Source organism: Salmo salar, chromosome ssa10 (genome assembly GCF_905237065.1).
Source record: "Salmo salar chromosome ssa10, Ssal_v3.1, whole genome shotgun sequence".
Lineage (NCBI taxonomy): Eukaryota > Metazoa > Chordata > Actinopteri > Salmoniformes > Salmonidae > Salmo > Salmo salar.
The window spans coordinates 18,811,540-18,836,167 of NC_059451.1; the positions used below are offsets into that span (position 1 = coordinate 18,811,540).

The following is a 24,628-nucleotide window of genomic DNA, read 5'->3' on the forward strand; positions in this document are numbered from 1 at the left end:
AGATCCAGTACAGCGGATCTCTTCCATCTTTATTCTGAAGAACTTGAAGGTATGACATTTCAGGGTCTCGTGGCATCATAATCCAACGTAGTGTAGCCAGCCTCCCCTCAAAAATACAATCTGCCTGCCTTTCTCTATCTCTCTCCTCACTCCATCTCTCACTAACTCCCACCTGTCTGTCTCTTACCAGATGAGAGGGGTTCCTCCTGCCACGGCTCTGTCATCCAGGGCCAGTTTGAGGGTTCCGTCCTTACAGCCAATGGGGCATATCATGTAGAGCCCATCCACAGATACACCAGCCAGCCCTCACAACACCACTCAATCATCTACCATGAGGATGACATAGGTAAGAGGATTGTTGAACATCTAATGAGTATTCTTCTTAAATGTATATCAATTGCTATATTGCTCCCTCAAAATGATATGGTGTATTACAAACGATTCTCAAAATATATCTGCCATTGTGTCACATGGGTATGTATACACCCTTCCTCATTTTTGGAATGAGGAAATTAATATAAACCTATAATCAGACCATGACCTCATCTACCAAAGGTCAAGCTGACATATTTTATGACATCATGGTCAGATGAAATGGACTAACGCTCAATGCCATGGCCTGACACCTCCTTACATTTACATTTTACATTTACATCATTTAGCAGACGCTCTTATCCAGAGCGACTTACAGAAGAGTGCATACATTTTTATTACATTTTTATTACATTTACATTTACCAGACCAGAGCAGACCATGGCCTGACACCACCTTACCAGACCAGAGCAGACCATGGCCTGACACCTCCTTACCAGACCAGAGCAGACCATGGCCTGACACCTCCTTACCAGACCAGAGCAGACCATGGCCTGACACCTCCTTACCAGACCAGAGCAGACCATGGCCTGACACCACCTTACCAGACCAGAGCAGACCATGGCCTGACACCTCCTTACCAGACCAGAGCAGACCATGGCCTGACACCTCCTTACCAGACCAGAGCAGACCATGGCCTGACACCTCCTTACCAGACCAGAGCAGACTATGGCCTGACACCTCCTTACCAGACCAGAGCAGACCATGGCCTGACACCTCCTTACCAGACCAGAGCAGACCATGGCCTGACACCTCCTTACCAGACCAGAGCAGACCATGGCCTGACACCTCCTTACCAGACCAGAGCAGACCATGGCCTGACACCTCCTTACCAGACCAGAGCAGACCATGGCCTGACACCTCCTTACCAGAAAAGAGCAGACCATGGCCTGACACCTCCTTACCAGACCAGAGCAGACCATGGCCTGACACCTCCTTACCAGACAAGAGCAGACCATGGCCTGACACCTCCTTACCAGACCAGAGCAGACCATGGCCTGACACCTCCTTACCAGACCAGAGCAGACCATGGCCTGACACCTCCTTACCAGACAAGAGCAGACCATGGCCTGACACCTCCTTACCAGACCAGAGCAGACCATGGCCTGACACCTCCTTACCAGACCAGAGCAGACCATGGCCTGACACCTCCTTACCAGACCAGAGCAGACCATGGCCTGACACCTCCTTACCAGACCAGAGCAGACCATGGCATTGATGAAAACAGAGAGGATCCTGCACGAGGGCCAGACTAATGGCTGTCTATTGTTCCCTATCTCTCCTTTTATCCTAACCCAGTTTTAAACCAGCAGGCTGTGGGCTGGGGTTACTGTGGGTCACTGATCCAGTCATGCCCTGTGCTGTTCAGAGCAGACAGGGGGTAACGGGTTAACAGAGTCCTCTTATGGAGCTCTGGGGGGTGGGAGGAGGTGGAGACTCACTCAGAGCTCCAGCCAAAGAAAATTAAAATCTAAGATGATGTAAGGGAGGAGGAGGAGCAGTGTCAGGTGACCTTCCTCCCAAGCCTGGGAACCCTTTGAGCTGGGTAGGCCTCTGAGAGGGCCTTACTAGAGAGGTTTGGCCAGATGGCACTCATTGGAAAGAGCCGTCATCCTATTTAACATGTGCTTGTGTGTGTTTCAGTGTAAGATCAATTCCAGGAAAGAGGTTAGCTCCCTAAAACTATATTACACACACAAAGCACAACCCACTGGTTTCTCAAGCTTTTTGTATCCCCCAATAAACAACTGTAGCAAATAATTTTTTGCGTTTTGTTGATGTTGCTTGTAAGCAGTGTCCTGTACTTTTATACACATGCCAAAATACAGTATTGTTTTATTTATTTTTATTTATTTCACCTTTATTTAACCAGGTAGGCAAGTTGAGAACAAGTTCTCATTTACAATTGCGACCTGGCCAAGATAAAGCAAAGCAGTTCGACAACATACAAAAACACAGAGTTACACATGGAGTAAAACAACGTACAATCAATGATGCAGTAGAAAAATATAAGACTATATTCAATGTGAGCAAATGATGTGAGATAAGGGAGGTAAAGGCAAAAAAGGCCATGGTGGCAAAGTAAATTAAGTATAGCAAGTAAAACACTGGAATGGTAGATTTGTAGTTTGAAGAAAGTTCAAAGTTCAAATAGAAATAATATGGTGCAAAGGAGCAAAATAAATAAAATAAATAAATACAGTAGGGGAAGAGGTAGTAGTTTGGGCTAAATTATAGATGGGCTATGTACAGGTGCAGTGATCTGGGAGCTGCTCTGATAGCTGGTGCTTAAAGCTAGTGAGAGAGATAAGTGTTTCCAGTTTCAGAGATTTTTGTAGTTTGTTCCAGTCATTGGCAGCAGAGAACTGGAAGGAGAGACGACCAAAGGAGGAGTTGGCTTTAGGGGTGACCAGAGAGATATACCTGCTGGAGCGGGTGCTACAGGTGGGTGCTGCTATGGTGACCAGTGAGCGGAGATAAGGGGGGACTTTACCTAGCAGGGTCTTGTAGATGACCTGGAGCCAATGTGTTTGGCGACGATTATGAAGTGAAGGCCAGCCAACGAGAGCGTACAGGTCGCAGTGGTGGGTAGTATATGGGGCTTTGGTGACAAAACGGATGGCACTGTGATAGACTGCATCCAGCTTGTTGAGTAGGGTATTGGAGGCTATTTTGTAAATGACATCGCCGAAGTCGAGGATTGGTAGGATGGGCAGTTTTACGAGGGTATGTTTGGCAGCATGAGTGAAGGATGCTTTGTTGCGAAATAGGAAGCCAATTCTAGATTTAACTTTGGATTGGAGATGATTGATGTGAGTCCGGAAGGAGAGTTTACAGTCTAACCAGACACCTAGGTATTTGTAGTTGTCCACAAATTCTAAGTTAGAACCGTCCAGAGAAGTGATGCTGGACAGGCGGGCAGGTGCAGGCAGCGATCGGTTGAAGAGCATGCATTTAGTTTTACTTGTGTTTAGGAGCAGTTGGAGGCCACGGAAGGAGAGTTGAATGGCATTGAAGCTCGTCTGGAGGGTTGTTAACACAGTGTCCAAAGAAGGGCCAGAAGTATACAGAATGGTGTCGTCTGCGTAGAGGTGGATCAGAGATTCACCAGCAGCAAGAGCGACATCATTGATGTATACAGAGAAAAGAGTTGGCCCAAGAATTGAACCCTGTGGTACCCCCATAGAGACTGCCAGAGGTCCGGACAGCAGGCCCTCCGATTTGACACACTGAACTCAGTCAGAGAAGTAGTTGGTGAACCAGGCGACGCAATCGTTTGAGAAACCAAGTATAAGGAAGTTACAGTAGGCAATATTTAATTGAAACACCAGAACTGATGGAGACCGATGTGTTATATCAGTACAATCAGTGCATGTGGGCATGAGGTAATGTAGCTCTTTTGTACTACACTAACTTCCTGTGGTTGTCATCTGGTCCCCAGACATGGGACAGCCTAGGTTTGTTTGTAAATAGGCCTTTAGGAACAGCCCTCCAGACAGACAGACTGTCTGTTTAACATCTTACTAACATTACTTTTATCAACAGACTTGTCTGACTAATTATTAGGACTTTTTATTTATTTAGCCAACTAGGCAAGTCAGTTAAGAACAAACTGTTATTTACAATGACAGCCTACCCCAGCCAAACCCTAACCCGGACGACACTGGGCCAATTGTGCACAGCCCTATGGGACACCCAATCACGGCCAGCTGTCATACAGCCTGGAATCAAACCTGGGTTTGTAGTGACACCTCTAGCACTGAGATGCAGTGCCTTAGACCGCTGCACCACTCAGGAAGTCATGGTACATGAGGTGTGTGGCATAAATTTACTCCATGAAGACCAAGCTCATAACAATATTATGAAGGCACCGTGGAAGAAGTTTTACCACCCATGGGGTTATAAAGCATTGAGGTTATCTCCAATGGCTTTGATAAGAGTAGTCTTTTGAAGTGTGTGTGTGTGTGCACGTGCGTCTGTGTGTTTGTGTTCAGGGAGGAGATAGAGCCGTGGGAGCAGGCTAGTACTGACAGGTCCCCATGCTGTGTAGAGTCCTGGCAGACAACCCACATTTAAACAATATCAGAGAGAGGAGTGTCCGACTGTGTCTGTGTGTGAGCTCTCCATGGTAAACCCCTGGTCACGTGATCTCTCTTTTGAAGTCACACCACCTTGGTGTGAGAGAGGGATAACCTTTGAGCATTTGTCATGCTCGCTGGGGCTCTGTCATTCAGCCTGCCAGCTCTCCTTCCGCTCTGGGTATCATTAGTTAAGAGGCTCACTCATGAAAACATACCTTGACTTCCCCGCCAACATCCTGCAAGCAAGCAGATTGACAAAGTCTCTAGTTCTGCTTGTAGGTGAACAACAAAACAAAAACAACAGTGAAGCATATGTATTCCAGATGTGTGAAATCATTTTTGCTTAAAGATCGATTCAAAAGATGGACAGCCCTCACACAGTGCTTTCACACATTGTTCGTATTGCAGTCCCGTGTAGCTCAGTTGGTAGAGCATGGCATTTGCGACACCAGGGTTGTGTGTTCACTCCCATGGGGGACTAGTATGAACAAAATAAAAAAAGTATGAAAAATGTATGAAGTCACTCTGGATAAGAGTGTCTCCTAAATTACTAAAATGTGTGTTGTAAAGGTCCAGCTGTTGAATTTCATCCAGCATCGAAGACTGATTTCAGTCCCTTCATGGAGGATTTCGTGAACTAATCTGTGTTGGGAAATACCCCCTGTGACCACGCTTGCAACACCCCCACAAGGTCTTCTCCTGGCCCGGGTTGATGACATGATTTTAAGCCCACCATGGATGACGTCTAAGGGTGGCTACTTTTAGCAAATTACTCTGTTACTTTGACATAACTTTTAAATGAGCACATTCAGAGTATTCATGTGGCCATTAACTCCAAAAAATATATCTGGTAACTAGGGGTTCTGATCTACTCTGTGGCTGAGTATGGCAGCGTCTCAGTGGACGTTTTATGGAATACACTTTTAGTCCTGAATTGGTTTGATCTTCAGGTAATCCGAACAGGAAATCCACCTATGGTTTTTATGATGGATGTAGTACGTTTCAAACGTGCACATTACAATAGGCTGTGTAATAGGCTGTTTAAACTATGTATGGGATATTTCTCTACTGCAGTGAGACAGATTGAGTTTAGTTTTTTAAGTTGGCAAAGAACTATGCCTTTTTTTAAGAGTTTGGCTGCACTGTCCAGAAACTTCTAGACCGTTTGCTTATTTTTGTCTCCCCACGCATGCATAGTTGAGAGAGAGCCCAACTCTTCATCTCTGAGGCTCAGGGAGCTATGGCAGATGTCTGGAAATAATTCTGTCAATGGGTCAACGCCCGGCATTTAACCCCCTCCCCCTCTCCCCAGTCCAACATCCCCACCCATGCCATCTATAGAGCCAACAACTCTCATTGGCCATAGGTGCCTCAGCAGAACGGTGTGACCCAATCACGAGTGTTTGATGGAGCGACAGGTCGCCCAGCTGGCAACCTGACAGTAGTATTTTCTCAGTCCTCCACGGTTCAACAATCAGGTCTTCCTCTGTCAGCCCTCCAATCTGGGTCGCCAATTAATAACATGGCAGAAATCCAGGAAATCACATGTTTAAGTGATTATTGTCATACAATAATGCCATACAGATGTACAGTGCCTTTGGAAAGTATTCAGACCTCTTGACTTTTTCCACATTTTGTTACGTTACAGCCTTAATCCAAAATGGATGAAATAAATAAAAATCCTCAGCAAACTACACACGATACCCCCATAACGACAACATTTTTGAAATGTGTTAAAAATAACAAACAGAAATACCTTTTTACATAATTATTCAGACCCTTTGCTGTGAGACTTGAAATTGAGCTCAGGTGCATCCTGTTTCCATTGATCATCCTTGAGATGTTTCTACAACTTGATTGGTGTCCACCTGTGGTAAATTCAATTGATTGGACATGATCTGGAAAGGCACACACCTGTCTATATAAGGTCCCACAGTTGACAGTGTATGTCAGAGCAAAAACCAAGCCATGAGGTAGAGGGAATTGTCCGTAGAGCTCCGAGACAGGATTGTGTCGAGGCACAGATCTGGGGAAGGGTACCAAAACATTTCTGCAGCATTGAAGGTTCCCAAGAACACAGTGGCTTCCATCATTCTTTAATGGAAGAGGTTTGGAACCAGCAAGGCTCTTCCTAGAGCTTCCCACCTGGCCGAACTGAGCAATTGGGGGAGAAGAGCCTTGGTCAGGGAGGTGACCAAAAACCCGATGGCCACTCTGACAGATGGGAGAACCTTCCAGAAGGACACTCATCTCTGCAGCACTCCACCAATCAGGCATTTATGGTAGAGTGGCCAGACGGAAGCCACTCCTCAGTAAAAGGCAGCCCGCTTGGGGTTTGCCAAAAAACTCTCAGACCATAAGAAACAAGATTCTCTGGTCTGATGAAACTGAGATGAAACTCTTTGGCCTGAATGCCAAGCATCACGTCTGGAGAAAACCTGGCACCATCCCTACGGTGAAGCATGGTGGTGGCAGCATCATGCTGTGGGGATGTTTTTCAGCGGCAGGGACTGGGAGACTATTCAGGATCGAGGCAAAGATGAACGGAGCTAAGTACAGAGAGATCCTTGATGAAAACCGTTTCCAGAGCGCTCAGGACCACAGACTGGGGGCGAAGGTTTACCTTCCAACAGGACAACGACCCTAAGCACACAGGCAAGACAATGCAGGAGTGGGTTCGGGACAAGTCTCTGAATGTCCTTGAGTGGTCCAGCCAGAGCCCGGACTTGAACCCGATCGAACATCTCTGGAGAGACCTGAAAATAGCTATGCAGCAACGCTCCCTATCCAACCTGACAGAGCTTGAGAGGTTCCTTGGTGTCCACATCACCAACAAACGATCATGGTCCAAACACACCAAGACAGTTGTGAAGAGGACATCCCGAAAATCGGTCTTCTCACCAAAAACGTCTGTAGCGTACAAACCGTTTGACCTACAAACTATTTTGACTAAAAAGGGGAGAATCTCACGAACACGATGGGGGTCTCCATTTTGCTCTCCAACCCCCATAAGTGTCACAGGAATCGTCTGAAGGTAACCGGTACCGGTTTTAAAATATGCATGGAAGTATGAAGGTAGTTTTGTGCCTCCCCAAAAAAGGGGTTAAATACTGTATGTGTACAAAAAATAAAACATATTTACTGAGTTTTCTTATATTTCAGACACTTCAAAACCTTCTTTCTTATGATTTTTTTTACTGTCTTTTTTGCCATTTATGGATGTGTTATTCTATGTGTTTTTGCTGGGCTATTGCAGTAAAGGCCAAATTCAATATTTTGTCAAATATATATATATTATACCTAAAGGGGTCCTGAAATGCAAAACAAATAGCTAAATGATCCACAGTATGACCATCTTAAAACAATTCCATATGTCAGCTTAGAATAAAGGTGTCACGTCCCTTCAATAGAGTTCCAGACACTTGTTGAATCTATACCAAGGTGCATTGAAGCTGTTCTGGCGTGTGGTGGCCTAACGACCTATTATAATGGCACCGGAGGGGATTGCTGCCGTTTTATGGGCTCCTAAACAACTGTGCTATTTTTATAGATATTTTTTTGCGTTGTTTGTAACTTATTTTGTACATAATGTTGCTGCTACCGTCTCTTATGACCGAAAAAGCTTCTGGATATCAGAACAGCGATCACTGGACAAAGATTTTTTCTTTAATGAGTCCGATGCGAAGGATATACTGCTTCTCCGAGACCAGGCCCAAATCCCCGTAATTCGCTGGAGGAAAAGACGGAAATACAGGGGGCAGAGATCAGGGTGCCTTGTGAGAATTCGTCGGCGAGTGTGTAACCCGGCTCTACCATCTGTTCTATTGGCCAAACAGGATTATCTCAGTTCGAGACTATCCTACCAATGGGACATTAAAAACTTGTAATATCTTATGTTTCACAGAGTCGTGGCTGAACGACAATACAGATAATATACAACTGACTGGGTTTACCGTGCATCAGCAGGACAGAACAGCTACGTCTGGTAAGACGAGGGGTGTTGGTGTGTGTATATTTGTCAATAACAGCTGGTATGCAATGTCTAATATTTAGGAGGCCTCGAGGTAATGCTCGCCTGAGGTAGAGTACCTCATGATTAACTGTAGACCACACTATCTACCAAGAGAGTTTTCATCTATATTTTTCGTAGCTGTCTATTTACCACCACAAACCTGATGCTGGCACTAAGGCCGCACTTAACGAGCTGTATAAGGCCAGAAGCAAACAAGAAAATGCTCATCCAGAAGCGGCGCTCCTCGTGACCAGGGACTTTTATGCAGGCAAACTTAAATCCGCTTTACCACATTTCTACCAGCATGTCACATGTGCAATCAGAGGGAAAAAAACTCTAGACCACCTTAACTCCACACACAGAGACGCACAGAGACGCATACAAAGCTCTCCTTCACCCTCAATTTGGCAAATCTGACCATAATTCTATCCTCCTGATTCCTGCTTACGAGCAAAAACTAAAGCAGGAAGTACCAGTGACTCGCTCAATACGATGTGGTCAGATGACGCGGATGCTACGCTACAGGACTGTTTTGCTAGCACAGACTGGAACATGTTCCGGGATTCATCCAATGGCATTGAGGAGTATACCACCTCAGTCACCAGCTTCATCAGTAAGTGCATCGATGACGTCGTCCCCACCGTGACCGTACGTACATATCCCACCAGAAGCCATGTATTAGAGGCCACATCCGCACCGAGCTAACGTTTAGAGCTGCCGCTTTCAAGGAGCGGGACACTAATCTGGATGCTTATAAGAAATCCTGCTATGCCCTTAGATGAACCATCAAACAGGAAAAGTATCAATACAGGACTAAGATTGAATCCTACTACACTCTTACGCTTGTCAGATGTGGCAGGGCTTGCAAACTATTGCGGACTACAAAGGGAAACCCAGCCGCGAGCTGCCCAGTGACGCGAGCCTACCAGACGAGTGAAATACCTTTCATGCTTGCTTCGAGGGAAGCAACATTGAAGCATGCATGAGAGCACCAGCTGTTCCGGAAAACTGTGTGATCACGCTCTCCATAACCGATGTGAGTAAGACCTTTAAATAGGTCAACATTCACAAGGCCGCGAGGCCAGACTGATTACCAGGATGTGTACTCAGATCATGCGTGGACCAACTGGCAAGTGTCTTCACTGACATTTACAACCTCTCCCTGACCGAGTCTGTAATACCTACATGTTTCAAGCAAACCAGCATAGTCCCTGTGCCCAAGAAAGCAAAGGTAACCTGCCTAAATGTCTACCGCCCCGTAGCCCTCACATCTGGACAAAAGGAATAACTATGTGAGAATGCTGTTCATTGTCTACAGCTCAGCGTTCACAACCATAGTGCTCATCACTAAGCCAAGGACCCTGGGACTAAACACCTCCCTCTGCTACTGGATCCTGGACTTCCGGATAGGCCGACCCCAGGTGGTAAGGGTAGGCAACAACACATCTGACACGCTGATCCTCAACACGGAGGCCCCTCAGAGGTGCGTTCTTAGTCCCCTCCAGTACTTCCTGTTCACTCACGACTGCATGGCCAAGCACAACTCCAACACCATCATTAAGTTTGCTGACGACACAACACTGATCACCGACAACGATGAGACAGCCTATATGGAGGAGGTCAAAGACCTGGCCATGTGGTGCCAGGATAACAACCTCTCACTCAACGTGAGCAAGACAAAGGAGCTGATCGTGGACTATAGGAAAAGGAGGGACGAACATGCCCCCATTCACATCAACAGGGCTGTAGTAGAACGGGTCGAGAGTTTCAAGTTCCTTGGTGTCCACATCATCAACAAACTATCATGTATCATGGTCCAAACACATCAAGACAGTTGTGAAGAGGGCACGACAACACCTTTTCCCCCTCAGGAGACTGAAAATATTTGGCATGGGTCCCCAGATGGTATGGTAACTGCTCAACATCTGACCGTAAATCGCTACAGAGGGTAGTGTGTACAGCCCAGTACATCACTGGGGTCAAGCTTCCTGCCATCCAGGACCTCTATACTAGGCAGTGTCAGAGGAAGGTCCAAAGAATTGTCAAAGACCCAAGCAATAAGACTGCTGAACAATTAATCAAATGGCCACTTGGACTATTTACATTGACAACCCCCCTTTCTTTGTTTTTACACTGCTGCTACTAGCTGCTTATTATCAATGCATAGTCACTTTACCCCTACCTTGATTTGATTTGACACTATGTTGATGTTTCCTTTATTTTGGCAGTTATCTGTATGCATCCTTACTTTTTATTGATAAAAAGTAGCTGTGCAACTCGTATTTCAACACTACAAACACATGTTCACTGCTTCCTGCCAGAGAGGAAATGCTGTTTGATGTTTCAGGTGTCCACCCACGCCAACACATGCAGTGAGTGAGTCATTAACCTTCTCCGGACATGGCTTATATTTCAGCAATCCAGCCTCCATTAACCTAGACTAGTGGGTGTGCCGGTCATCAGTGTGTTGATTTTACACAACGCCATATTAGGGCCAATGCTGGTGGATTATCCACAATCATGTGACCACCTCCTACGCTCAAATGGAGGAGTAGAACATAGTACAAGGCCCCTTACCTTTGGCCTACTGCAATGACTGTTTGATGGGAATTCAGATTGCTGCATTTGTTGGAAAGAGTCTTTGCTTTTACGGGAAAACATCAGTGTACAATCATGATAACTATTACGAATTTAGTCACTAGGGTTGGTTTGTGTTAAAAATAAACATTTACAAGTATATGCAAATTAGAAAGTCAATGTGTTTGTGTTTGATGCTTATTTATAAAACCCTCTTAGGCCTCACTCCACCCTATCTGAGATATCTACTGCAGCCCTCATCCTCCACATACAACACCTGTTCTGCCAGTCACATTCTGTTAAAGGTCCTTCTTGACCTTTGTGCTGTTGACTGTGCCCAATAATGTTTGTACCATGTTTTGTGCTGCTACCATGTTGTGTTGCTACCATGTTGTTGTTATGTTGTGTTGCTACCATGCTGTCTTGTCATGTGTTGCTGCCTTGCTATGTTGTTGTCTTAGGTCTCTCTTTATGTAGTGTTGTGTTGTCTTGTTCTGATGTGTGTTTTGTCCTATATTTATTTTGTATTTTGTATTGTTTTTAATCCCAGGCCCCAGTCACCACAGGAGACCTTTTGCCTTTTGGTAGGCCATCATTGTAAATAATAATTTGTTCTTAACTGACTTGCCTAGTTAAATAAAGGTTAAATAAAAAATAAATACATTTGTATTTGAAATCCTGAAGAACCGTGGTGAATTAAGGCAGAAGCATGAATTTTTTGTGAAAACTTCAAGAGGCTGAATATGTCTTGCACATTTGGTTTTGGATGTACATTTCTTTAAATGTTTAACTGTGTAGTTGTGCATGTGTTCATACAGTAAGATATATATTTTTAAAGAATTTTTTAATTTTTTTTTTACCAAATTAGTGCACTAGGCTTTTTTTTACTACTCCTGTATGAGCAGAGAAAAATACTCATCAGCAGAGCAGGGATAAAAATCCACGTAAATTCTCCTCCCAATGGAAGCAGCCTGTCACGGCTGTTCAAAGGATCGGACCAAAGTGCGGCATGGTTGTAGTTCCACATATTTATACCGTGAAATGTTGCAATACACAAATAACTACAATAACAAAAACAACAAACTGTGACGCAGAGAGAAATAAACACTACTCAAAAGATAACAACCCACAAACACAAATGGAAAAACCCCCTACATAAATATGATCTCCAATTAGAGACAATGAGAACCAGCTGCCTCTAATTGGAGATCATCCCAACAACCCCAACATAGAAATAGAAACCTAGAAAAACAACATAGATAACAAGAAAACCACCCAAAAACACTCCCTGTCACACCCTGACCTACTCTAATATAGAAAATGACATCTTACAAGGGTCAGGACATGACAGTACCCCCCCCCCCAAAGGTGCAGACTCCGAATGCAACCAAAAAAAACCCAACAAAACAACCACAAAGCACAAAGGGAGGGTAGGGAGGGTGACAAATGTCTATGGTGGCTCTAGTGCGAAACCCAGAACCTTACTATCCCTCCGATCCTCCAACAGCGGAGGTGGCTCCGGTTCAGGGTGTAACCCCCGTTCCGCCTGCAGATCCCTCCGCATCTGTAACACCGGACCGTGGATCGTTATCGGAGGAATCGGACTGTAGATCATTACCGGAAGCGCTGGGCTGCAGACCGCCGCTGGAGGTTCTGGGCAGCAGACCGCCGCTGAAGGCTCTGGGCTGCAGACCGCCGCTGAAGGCTCCAGGCTGCAGACCGCCGCTGAAGGCTCCGGACTGGGGAGCGTCGCTGGAGGCTCCGGACTGGGGAGCGTCACTGGAGGCTCTGGACTGGGAATGTGCACTGGAATCCTGATGCGTGGGACTGGCACGGGTGGCGCCAGACTGGTAACCCACACCTCAGGACGAGTGCAGGGAGCAGGAACAGGACACTCCGGACTGGGCATGCGCACTGGAGGTCTGATGCGTGGGACTGGCCTAGGTGGTGCCAGACTGGTAACACGCACCTCAGGACGAGTGCAGGGAGCAGGAACAGGACACTCCGGACTGGGCATGCGCACTGGAGGTCTGATGCGTGGAACTGGCCTAGGTGGTGCCAGACTGGTAACACGCACCTCAGGACGAGTGCAGGGAGCAGGAACAGGACACTCCGGACTGGGCATGCGCACTGGAGGTCTGATGCGTGGAACTGGCATAGGTGGCGCCAGACTAGTAACACGCACCTCAGGGCGAGTGTGGGAAGGAGGCACAGGACGTACTGGGCTATGGAGGCGAACTGGAGACCAGGCATGCTGAGCAGGCCTACTCCTTCCTGGCTGAATGCTCATCTTAGCCCGACACCGATGAGGAGCTTGCACCGAGCGCACCGGGCTGTGAGTGCGTATGGGCGATATAGTGCGCATCACACCATAACCCAGTGCTCGTTCATCCTCTCGCTCCTCAGCATGCCCGCTCCGCAGCGCTCTTAACGCCAGCACCTCTCTCCAGAATCTTGCGTCAAACTCCGCGCTCGACTCTCTGACTGGCTCCGGTTCACTCCACAGCTCTCCACGGTAAGCACGGGAAGTTGGCTCAGGTCTCCCCTCTGACATTGGCAAACTTCCCGTATGCCCCCAAAAATTTTTTTTGGGGGGGCTGCCTCTCAACCTGGCCTCTTAGTGGATATAGGGCCTCGTAGTATTGTCGCTCCCTTTTTGCGGCTTCAATTTCCTCTCTCGGGCGACGATACTCCCCAGCCTGCCTCCAGGGTCCTTTCCCATCCAAAATCTCCTCCCAAGTCCATTCCTCCAGCTGATCCCTACCGCGCTGCTTGGTCCTTTTGTGGTGGGTTGTTCTGTCACGGCTGTTCAAAGGATCGGACCAACGCGCAGCATGGTTGTAGTTCCACATATTTATACCGTGAAACGTTGCAATACACAAATAACTTGAATAACAAAAACAACAAACCGTGACGCAGAGAGAAATAAACACTACTCAAAAGATAACAACCCACAAACACAAATGGAAAAACCCCCTACATAAATATGATCTCCAATTAGAGACAACGAGAACCGGCTGCCTCTAATTGGAGATCATCCCAACAACCCCAACATAGAAATAGAAAGCTAGAAAACAACATAGAAACAGATAACAAGAAAACCACCCAAAAACACCCCCTGTCATGCCCTGACCTACTCTACTATAGAAAATGACATCTTACAAGGGTCAGGACGTGACACAGCCATGACGGGTTCTGTGGTGCAGAGTGTCTGCAGTGCGTCTGCAGCGCCTTGCCCATAGCCTCAGACCCAATAAAGTAGGCCAGACATCACCTCACACACACACACACACACACACACACACACACACACACACACACACACACACACACACACACACACACACACACACACACACACACACACAGTGTTTGGTACTAGTATTGGCACCACTATGGCATAGTGTTTGACAGAATGATAAAATGGCAGATAAGATAAAAGATAAGAGAAAAGAGTGCCCACATAAACTCAGCAAAAAAAGAAACGTCCTCTCACTGTCAACAGCGTTAATTTTCAGCAAACTTAACATGTGTAAATATATTTATGAACATAACAAGATTCAACAACTGAGACATAAACTGAACAAGTTCCTCAGATATGTGACTAACAGAAATGGAATAATGTGTCCCTGAACGAGCAGTATGGCTGGTGGCATTGTCATGCTGGAGGGTCATGTCAGGTTGAGCCTGCAGGAAGGGTACCACATGAGGGAGGAGGATGTCTTCCCTGTAACGCACAGCATTGAGATTGCCTGCAATGACAACAAGCTCAGTCTGATGATGCTGTGACACACCACCCCAGACCATGACGGACCCTCCACCTCCAAATCGATCCCGCTCCAGAGTACAGGCCTTAATGTAACGCTCATTCCTTCGACGATAAACACGAATCCGACCATCACCCCTGGTGAGACAAACCCGTGACTCGTCAGTGAAGAGCACTTTTTGCCAGTCCTGTCTGGTCCAGCGATGGTGGGTTTGTGTCCATAGGCAACGCTGTTGCCGGTGGTGTCTGGTGAGGACCTGCCTTACAACAGGCCTACGAGCACAAACCTGTCATCCTGTCCCGCAGGTGTGATGTTCGGATGTACCAATCCTGTGCAGGTGTTGTTACACGTGGTCTGCCACTGCGAGGACGATCAGCTGTCCGTCCTGTCTCCCTGTAGCGCTGTCTTAGGCGTCTCACAGTACGAACTTTGCAATTTATTGCCCTGGCCACATCTGCAGTCCTCATGCCTCCTTGCAGCATGCCTAAGGCACGTTCACGCAGATGAGCAGGGACCCTGGGCATCTTTCTTTTTGTGTTTTTCAGAGTCAGTAGAAAGGCCTCTTCAGTGTCCTAAGTTTTCATATCTGCGACCTTAATTGCCTACCGTCTGTAAGCTGTTAGTGTCTTAACGACCGTTCCACAGGTGCATGTCCTTTAATTGTTTATGGTTCATAGAACAATCATGTGAAACAGTGTTTAAACCCTTTACAATGAAGATCTGTGAAGTTATTTGGATTTTACGAATTATCTTTGAAAGACAGGGTCCTGAAAAGGAGACATTTCTTTTTTTGCTGAGTTTAGCATTGATTTGATTGTTTTTCCTCTGTAGATGATCTGCAGATACAATAGCTATTGCAGGTCATATTATGTTTAGAGCTATAAGCTACCCTGTAAATTGATTAAATAAACAGCAGGTATGACTTTGCGTGTCAGCTCCATGAATAATCTATTATAGGCAGGCCATTGTCTCTAAGGCATGAGGCTAGTTTGGTTATGGTCCCTATATCTTGATCAACAATGGGCACAGGGAGATTTGAACATATACAGAACATCATGTGAAGTTATTTATAGCCACATGCTTGGAAACATACATAATTTCCTTTATTTTGAGATTAGCTATAAAATGGATTGAGCAGATGTTGTTCCATGAGGAATTTTCCATCCTGCCGAACCCGTTCTCTCCCCTCAAACACGTTCCCACAGGTGACTGGCCCTCTGTCTATGTGGCAGACGTATTACCTTCTTTTTTTTACCGGACAATGTGATTTTAACAACAAACCTTAGCTTTGCCCAAAAGGGTAATAACCATACATTTGTGGTGGTGTGAGAATGCACAAGGCCGTAAAGCTAAATAGCTCATGTTCTTGCTGAAAGGTTATGACTAGACGCCTATTTTGTCATTTTGAGCATGGCTATCTAGTGACTACCATCTCATGTGACGTCCACAGGAAGTTCCGGTGTCCAGGTCGAAGAGAACATCGGACAATTCTAAAACCAGCTGCCTGCTCTATCTCCCTGCCGACCACTTCTACTACAGGAAGTTCGAGAGCGTTGAAGCTGTTGTGGCTCAGGTAATTGGTCTAAAGAAATGTGAACCCAAAAAATACCAAATACGTGGTCTGTATGATGTTGGATGCCTTAAAAAAACTAAATGTATTGGTCACACACATATTTAGCAGATGTTATTGCGCGTGTAGCGAAATTGCTTGTGTTCCTAGCTCCAACAGGGCAGTAGTATCTTAACAATTCACAAAAATACACACAAATCTAAAAGTAAAACAATGGAATTAAGAATATATACAGTACACCTTAGCCAAAAACATTTAAACTCAGTTTTTCACAATTCCTGACATTTAATCCTAGTAAAGATTACCTGTTTTAGGTCAGTTAGGATCACCACTTTATTTTAAGAATGTGAAATGTCAGAATAATAGTCGGAAGTTTACATACACTTAGGTTGGTGTCATTAAAACTTGTTTTCAACCACTCAACAAATTTCTTGTTAACAAACTATAGTTTTGGCAAGTCGGTTAGGACATCTACTATGACACAAGTAATTTTTCCAACAATTGTTTACAGACAGATTATTTCACTTATCATTCACTGTATCATAATTCCGAGTGGGTCAGAAGTTTACATACACTAAGTTGACTGTGCCTTTAAACAGCTTGGACAATTCCAGAAAATGATGTCATGGCTTTAGAAGCTTCTGATAGGCTAATTGATATAATTCCCACAGGTGACTGTAATTTGAGTCAATTGGAGGTGTACCTGTGGATGTATTTCAAGGCCTACCTTCAAACTCCTGATTTTGTTCATTTACCCACTTACAAAGAAATGATCAGTCTATAATTTTAATGGTAGGTTTATTTGAACAGTGAGAGACAGAATAACAACAAAAAAATCCAGAAAAACACGTCAAAAATGTTATAAAATGATTTGCATTTTAATGAGGGAAATAAGTATTTGACCCATCTGCAAAACATGACTTAGTACTTGGTGGCAAAACCCTTGTTGGCAATCACAGAGGTCAGACGTTTCTTGTAGTAGGCCACCAGGTTTGCACACATCTCAGGAGGGATTTTGTCCCACTCCTCTTTGCAGATTTTCTCCAAGTCATTAAGGTTTCGAGGCTGACATTTGGCAACTCGAACCTTCAGCTCCCTCCACAGATTTCCTATGGGATTAAGGTCTGGAGACTGGCTAGGCCACTCCAGGACCTTAATGTGCTTCTTCTTGAGCCACTCCTTTGTTGCCTTGGCCTTGTGTTTTGGGTCATTGTCATGCTGGAATACCCATCCACGACCCATTTTCAATGCCCTGGCTGAGGGAAGGATGTTCTCACCCAAGATTTGACGGTACATGGCCCCGTCCATTGTCCCTTTGATGCGGTGAAGTTGTCCCGTCCCCTTAGCAGAAAAACACCCCCACAGCATAATGTTTCCACCTCCATGTTTGACGGTGGAGATGGTGTTCTTGTGGTCATAGGCAGCATTCCTCCTCCTCCAAACATGGCGAGTTGAGTTGATGCCAAAGAGCTCCATTTTGGTCTCATCTGACCACAACACTTTCACCAGTTGTCCTCTGAATCATTCAGATGTTCATTGCCAAATGTCAGACGGGCATGTATATGTATTCTTGAGCAGGGGGACCTGGCGGGCGCTGCAGGATTTCAGTCCTTCACGGCGTAGTGTGTTACCAATTGTTTTCTTGGTGACTATGGTCCCAGCTGCCTTGAGATCATTGACAAGAACATCCCGTGTAATTCTCATGATCATTGCAACTCCACGAGGTGAGATCTTGCATGGAGCCCCAGGCCGAGGGATATTGACAGTTCTTTTGTGTTTCTTCCTTTGCGAATAATCGCACCAACTGTTGTCACCTTCTCAACAAGCTGCTTGGCGATGGTCTTGTAGCCCATTCCAGCCTTGTGTAGGTCTACAATCTTGTCCCTGACATCCTTGGAGAGCTCTTTGGTCTTGGCCATGGTGGAGAGTTTGGAATCTGATTGATTGATTGCTTCTGTGGACAGGTGTCTTTTATACAGGTAACAAGCTGAGATTAGGAGCACTCCCTTTAAGAGTGTGCTCCTAATCCCAGCTCGTTACCTGTATAAAAGACACCTGGGAGCCAGACATCTTTCTGATTGAGAGGGGGTCAAATACTTATTTCCCTCATTAAAATGCAAATCAATTTATAACATTTTTGACATGGATATATTTCTGGATATTTTTGTTGTTATTCTGTCTCTCACTGTTCAAATAAACCTACCATTAAAATTATAGACTGATCCTTTCTTTATCAGTAGGCAAACGTACAAAATCAGCAGGGGATCAAATACTTTTCCCCCCCACTGTAGGTATTCCTCTTGTCCAGATGGGATCCATGTCTATGTAAGGGGGTTTATTGTTCCTGTTCGTTCAGGACAATGGCCAAATGCTACTTTCCAAAGTTTTTACTCCAAATTTCCATTTATGGAATGGAGAGAGAATTTATTTAATTTTTGGACAGATAAGAAACCTCTGCCCTTTCCGTCTGCCATTTGTGAGTTACTTCAATGGGAAGGGAGTCTGCCACATCTGACTTGTTCTGTGTTTCATGACCCAGAGAACATGCAGTACATTTGAAACCCTAGCATGCTAGATGCCGTCATTATGTAGTATTAGTATGCCAGAGATAAGGCATCAGGATTTCCCTGTCTCTCAGTAACCGCATCCGTTCTATTTACCTTTGTTCTCAGAAGTTGCGTCCAGAACTGGAGGTATTTCTCGATATCAGATACATCTGGACAAAAGCTCACTGACTTGTTTTGGGTCATTTGCATTTGGGTTAACCATTGTCCAACATATTTAGGCCTTCCCTGCTGTCTATCGATATCGGAACTCCTTTTCGGGAATTATCTGGGTTTTTTCCCCGAATTTGATGAAAACCTTTGATAACTTTAGAGCTTTTGGATCTCGACTGTCTGTCAAACAAGTTATTTAATACAGAAGGCTATTATTCTGTTAAAAGCTTTGCTACATAAACCAGACATCAAAGCAATCCTAATAGTGTTTGATGTTATTCAGGATTAGTTAGATTGAATAAAAGATAAATGTCAACAGTTCAATGCTGCTATTCAGTCAGATGACTGGATAAAACAGATTATTAAGGAGACATGTTGGAATTCCATTTGGTATGTTCAGTATGAGTTCATTAAATTAGCTTTTGATGTTGAACGTTCAGGCCTGTCTGCGTAATGCATGTGCGTTAAAGACACACCACCTTTTCTGTGCCAACTGCCAAGCCCTCTCTTCTCCTGACCACACAGCTACTGTGGCACCACACTGGCAGGGATTAGGAGAGAGCTTCAGGGCACATGGTGCCATATGTGTCAAGGCAGTGTGCCAGGCGTAAGCGCTAGCTGCCCCATAAGTTAACCCAATGCTAAGGGCATATCAACACAGGTTCTATTGCTATTTGGCTGCCTTCCCCTCCACAGGCCCTCAGCTACAGTCTGTGCCAGCTACACCCTTCAGAATGTAGTCACTCCACTGCCATGCCCAGCACTATTACATTTACATCATTTAGCAGACGCTCTTTTCCAGAGCGACTTACAAATTGGTGCATTCACCTTATGATATCCAGTGGAACAACCACTTTATAATAGTACATCTAGATCTTTTTTTTGGGGGGGGGTTAGAAGGATTACTTTATCCTATCCCAGGTATTCCTTAAAGAGGTGGGGTTTCAGGTGTCTCCGGAAGGTGGTGATTGACTCCGCTGTCCTGGCGTCGTGAGGGACTACTATGCTGGGGCTGCCAAGATGGCTGCAGCCAAGTCCTTGTTCCAGGATAGTTTCCCCTGGGTGTTCGTGTGACTGTACATGCACATGACACAGTCCCAGTCCCTGCAGCCCCAGAGAATGGTAGTGAACTCTGGCATAACTGGCGCACTGACTGGGTCAAAGGCTCACCGCCCCACCCACCCAACAGCCTGCCTGTCCACCCGCCGCCTGCCTGACTGGCTGGGATGCTGTGCAATAAATGTCCCTATGGCAGTGATTTAAGTGTCTGTGTGGAAACGTCCCATAATGGAACAATGGTAAACAGTGGGTCAGAACATACTGTATGATGGTCTGGATTAGAGATTGTCACACATTGATCTGGGAGTCTGGTGACATAACTTCATCTTAAAAAAGAAAAGGAAAAGCGTCACACTCTAAGAGCTCCGATGCAATCTTTTATTTCCACCGCTTCGACAGCCAAGCTGTCTTCATTGGGGTATACTGACAGCACAGGTCACCAGTTTATATAGGGTTTCAAAGGACTCGTGCAGGTGTATGTAATTATGGCCGGCTGTGGCATGATTTCATTGGTCGATTTACAAATATCAATAGTACATATAAAAAAGCATGAATAAATAGCATACGATCATAGATACAATTAGGCTATATCATATAGGCCTACAAACACAATATTAGTTACAATGGATAGCAAAAACACAATAATCACAGGAATGGCTTCAGATCAAACTCTGAGAGCGAAGGGAGCGAGGGTCTTTAAATTAAAGATTCGTGCAGACCTCTCGTTTTAACAAAGAATTGTCAAGGTCACGTCGTGTTCTATGCCAATATAATGAAGGGACGAAACAGGGTGGTTCGCTTCCGAAAACTGGGCAGCAACTGCGTACGTCACGTTTTTGCACCTAATTGTGATACGGTGCTCAGAGATTCTTACTTTTTTTAGTTCTCGCTTCGTTTTGCCCACATAATTTTTACCTGACGGACAAGTTATTAGATAAATAACTGCCTTAGTGGAGCACTTGATAACACCTTTCATTGGGATCTGTTTCTCTGTTTGCGGGGGTTTGAAGGATCAACATTTGTAAGTGCCATTGCGTTGAGCGTGGTAAATCAGAGGTTACCAATTGATCTCTGAGATTTCTGCCCCGGGAGAATAGGATCAAGGGAGGGTGCGAAAACGCATTACCGATACTGTCATCGGATTTTAGAATGTGCCAATATTTGTGGACGATTCCCTTTTGTTCAGAGCATTTTGAATAGCGCTTAGTGAGAACTCAATGATTATTATTTTTATCTCGATTTTGTTTTTGATTTTCTCAACATCCATGTTTTGTACCCCCTTTCATTGAATTTTCTTTGAATCTCAGCCATGTTTCTGTCGAAGTTTGATTGTTTTTTGTAAATTCTTTTGATTTGACAGAATTGGCTGTTGGGCAAACTGTTTTTCAAGGGAAGCGGGTGGCATCTATCCGCCTTCAACAAACTGTTACGATCAGTGGGTTTCTTGTAAAGATCTGTGTATAGAACATTATCAATTTATGTTCAAATAATCAATTTATAAATTGATAAGGGCTATTGATAAGAGACAGGTAAATGAGTAATCTGTTTGGAGAAGGGGATTGTAAATACACACAGCAATTGTTTTAGATTCTTTTTCCTGATGATCCTTGGAGACTAATGTGAAACCAACCATATGGAAGCAAACTGAAAATCATATCAACATGACATGTACTGCAGCTCTGTAACATAGATTTTGTCAATGATCTTCTCCTGTCTGATGGTTTCACCACTGTTATGGTTGTTGTGGACAGATTGTCAAAATCCTGCCATTTTTTCCCTCTCTCATGTCTCCCTACCACTCTCCAGGTCGCTGAGGCACTGTTCCAGCAGATCATCTGGCACTATGGCCTTCCGGAGGATATCGTCTCCAATCGTGGCCCTCAATTCACATCATGTGAGAAAGAGCAGGCGGAAACAATAGGCGGATCGCCACCACAGTGAGGCTCCCGTGTTCCATCCTGGTGATCGCGTCTGCCTCTCCATCAGGAACCTCCCGCTCCGTCTGCCCTGTAAGATGCTGATTCCCTGGTTTGTGTGGCCGTTCAAGGTCCTCCGGGAAGGTCAACGAGGTAATTTACATATTACAACTCCGCACTAACTATCGGATCTCACCATGTTTTCATGTTTCCCTCCTCAGGCCGGTGGTTCCTGGTCCCCTGGTGGATGCCGTCCCCCACAAAACCCCTCCGCCTCCCTTGGACATTGAGGGGAGCCGTGCCTATGCCGTCAGATCACTCCGTCGTGGGGGTCGGCTCCAGTACCTGGTGGACTGGGAGGGGTACGGTCCAGAGGAGCGGTGCTGAGTTCTGGCGGATGACATTCTAGATCCCCACATCATCCAAGAATTTCACCTTCCCTACCGGACCGGCCTGCTCCTCGCACTTGGGGCTGTCCTCCTGGCCGGCGTCATCCTGCGGTTGGAGCCGCGCGTTGGGGGGAGGTACTGTCACCTACTCCCGCTCCCCCTCTCCGGCACTCAACGTCGCCGGTCTACTAACCACCAGTCATTACGCACACCTGACAACCCTCATTACGCACACATGCGTCCCATCATGAGGCACACCTGGATTCCATCATTACCCTGATTACTTCCCCTTTATCTAGCACTCCTTTGTTATCACCCACCAGGCAATATTGTTTATTTTTCCATGTAAGACGCCTCCCTTGTTTTGTATGGGAGGGGTACGGTGCGGAGGGGTACGGTGCGGAGGGGTACGGTGCGGGTTCCCTCTCCAGAAATTAGCGGATGTCCACATCTATGTCCTAGAGTATGGGGGCAACGATTTGGGAGGGCTGTATGATGGGACCACTCAGGACAGGGACCTCTCCCGAATCGTGGAGAAGGGACAGGGTATCGGCTTTGATGTTCTTTGAACCTGGGCGGTATGAGAAGGTGACGATGAATCTAATAAAGAAAAGGGCCCACCTTGCTTGGCGTAGGTTGAGCCGCCTCGCTGTCCGTATTTACTCCAAGTTCCAATGGTCGGTGAGGGTGAGAAACAGGTCCGTGGCTCCCACCAGCCAGTGTCTCCACTCTTCTAATGCCAACTTCACTGCCAGGAGCTCCCTATCACCGTCATCATAGTTCCTCTCTGCAGGGGACAGTTTTTTAGAGTAGTATGCACATGGATATAGTTTTTGTGGATTACCTTGACGCTATGACAGAACGGCCCCCACGCCCACTTTTGAGGTGTCCACCTCCACCACGAAGTGCAGCGTAGGGTCTGGGTGTTTCAGAAATGGGGCGGAGGTGAAATGCCTCTTCAGCAGTGGAAAGGCCTCATCAGCTGCAGGATTCCACGCCAACTTAAGGGGACCACCTTTGAGGAGAGAGGTGAGTGGAGAGGCGATGGAGCTGAAGTTCCTGATGAAGAGGTGGTAAAAGTTGGCAAACCCCAAAAACCGCTGTTGTCTCAATGGTTGTTGGGACTGGCCATGACCTGACCGCACCTATCTTCCTTTCCTCCATAACTACTCCCTGCGGGCTGATCCAATATCCCAAGAAGGAGATGGCAACCTGATGGAACTGGCTCTTCTCCACTTTGATGTACAGATGGTTATCCAGAAGGCGTCCCGAAACCCCTCGTTCACGAATGTCTGGAACACCGACTAAACCATAAGGCATCACCAAGTACCCGTAGTGCCCAGAGAAGGGTGCTGAAGGCCGTCTTCCATTCATCCCCCTCCTGGATGCGGATCAAATTGTAGGCACTCCGCAGGTCCAGCTTGGTAAAAAAACTGGTCCCTGCGGAGCTGTTCAATTGCAGACGGCACCAATGGGAGGGGGTAGCGGTACTTGGTGGTGATGGCATTGAGCCATCTGTAGTCAATACAAGGACGAAGACCCCCCTCCTTCTTGGCCATGAAGAAGAAACCTGCCAACGCAGGGGATGTGGATGGGTGGAAGGAACCCTGTTGGACAGCCTCCTGGATGTACTCCTCCATAGCCTTTGCTTCAGCCACAGACAGTTGCGATCTGCCCAACGCATTACCGGGGGCAAACAACCCGCCCTCCAGGACACCTACAGCACCCGATGTCACAGAAAGGTCAAAAAGATCATCAAGGACATCAACCACCCGAGCCACGGCCTGTTCACCCCGCTACCATCCAGAAGGCAAGGTCCGTACAGGTGCATCAAAGCTGTGACAGAGAGACTGAAAAACAGCTTCTATCTCAAGACCATTATACTGTTAAACATCCATCACTAGCACATTAGAGGTTGCTGCCTTTAGGTATGGAGTAGAAATCACTGGTGGCGCAAGTCTTGGAGAAAACCTCCCGGAGATCCTGGTAAACCTTGGATGTCGGCCTGGAGGGCAAACACAGGACTCTCAACCGACGTGGAATGACAGGGTAAAGGATAGCAGCTCTCCCGGCATCCGGGTGCCCAGGCCATAATCTCTATCCTCAGCCAGTAGATGGTGGTGTCGGGGCATTTGTGTACTGGTGCCTTTCTTGGTACAGGGTTCCC

The 24,628-nt window shown here is 46.0% G+C and overlaps 1 long non-coding RNA gene across 1 annotated transcript; it reads left to right on the top strand.

Annotated features, from left to right (window-relative positions):
* The first annotated feature begins 206 nt into the window (after window positions 1–206).
* Window positions 207–22,771, top strand: LOC123724388 (uncharacterized). The gene is made up of 3 exons (XR_006756913.1): window positions 207–346; window positions 16,261–16,383; window positions 21,963–22,771. It is a non-coding gene; the product is annotated as an uncharacterized lncRNA (long non-coding RNA).
* The last annotated feature ends 1,857 nt before the right edge of the window (window positions 22,772–24,628 follow it).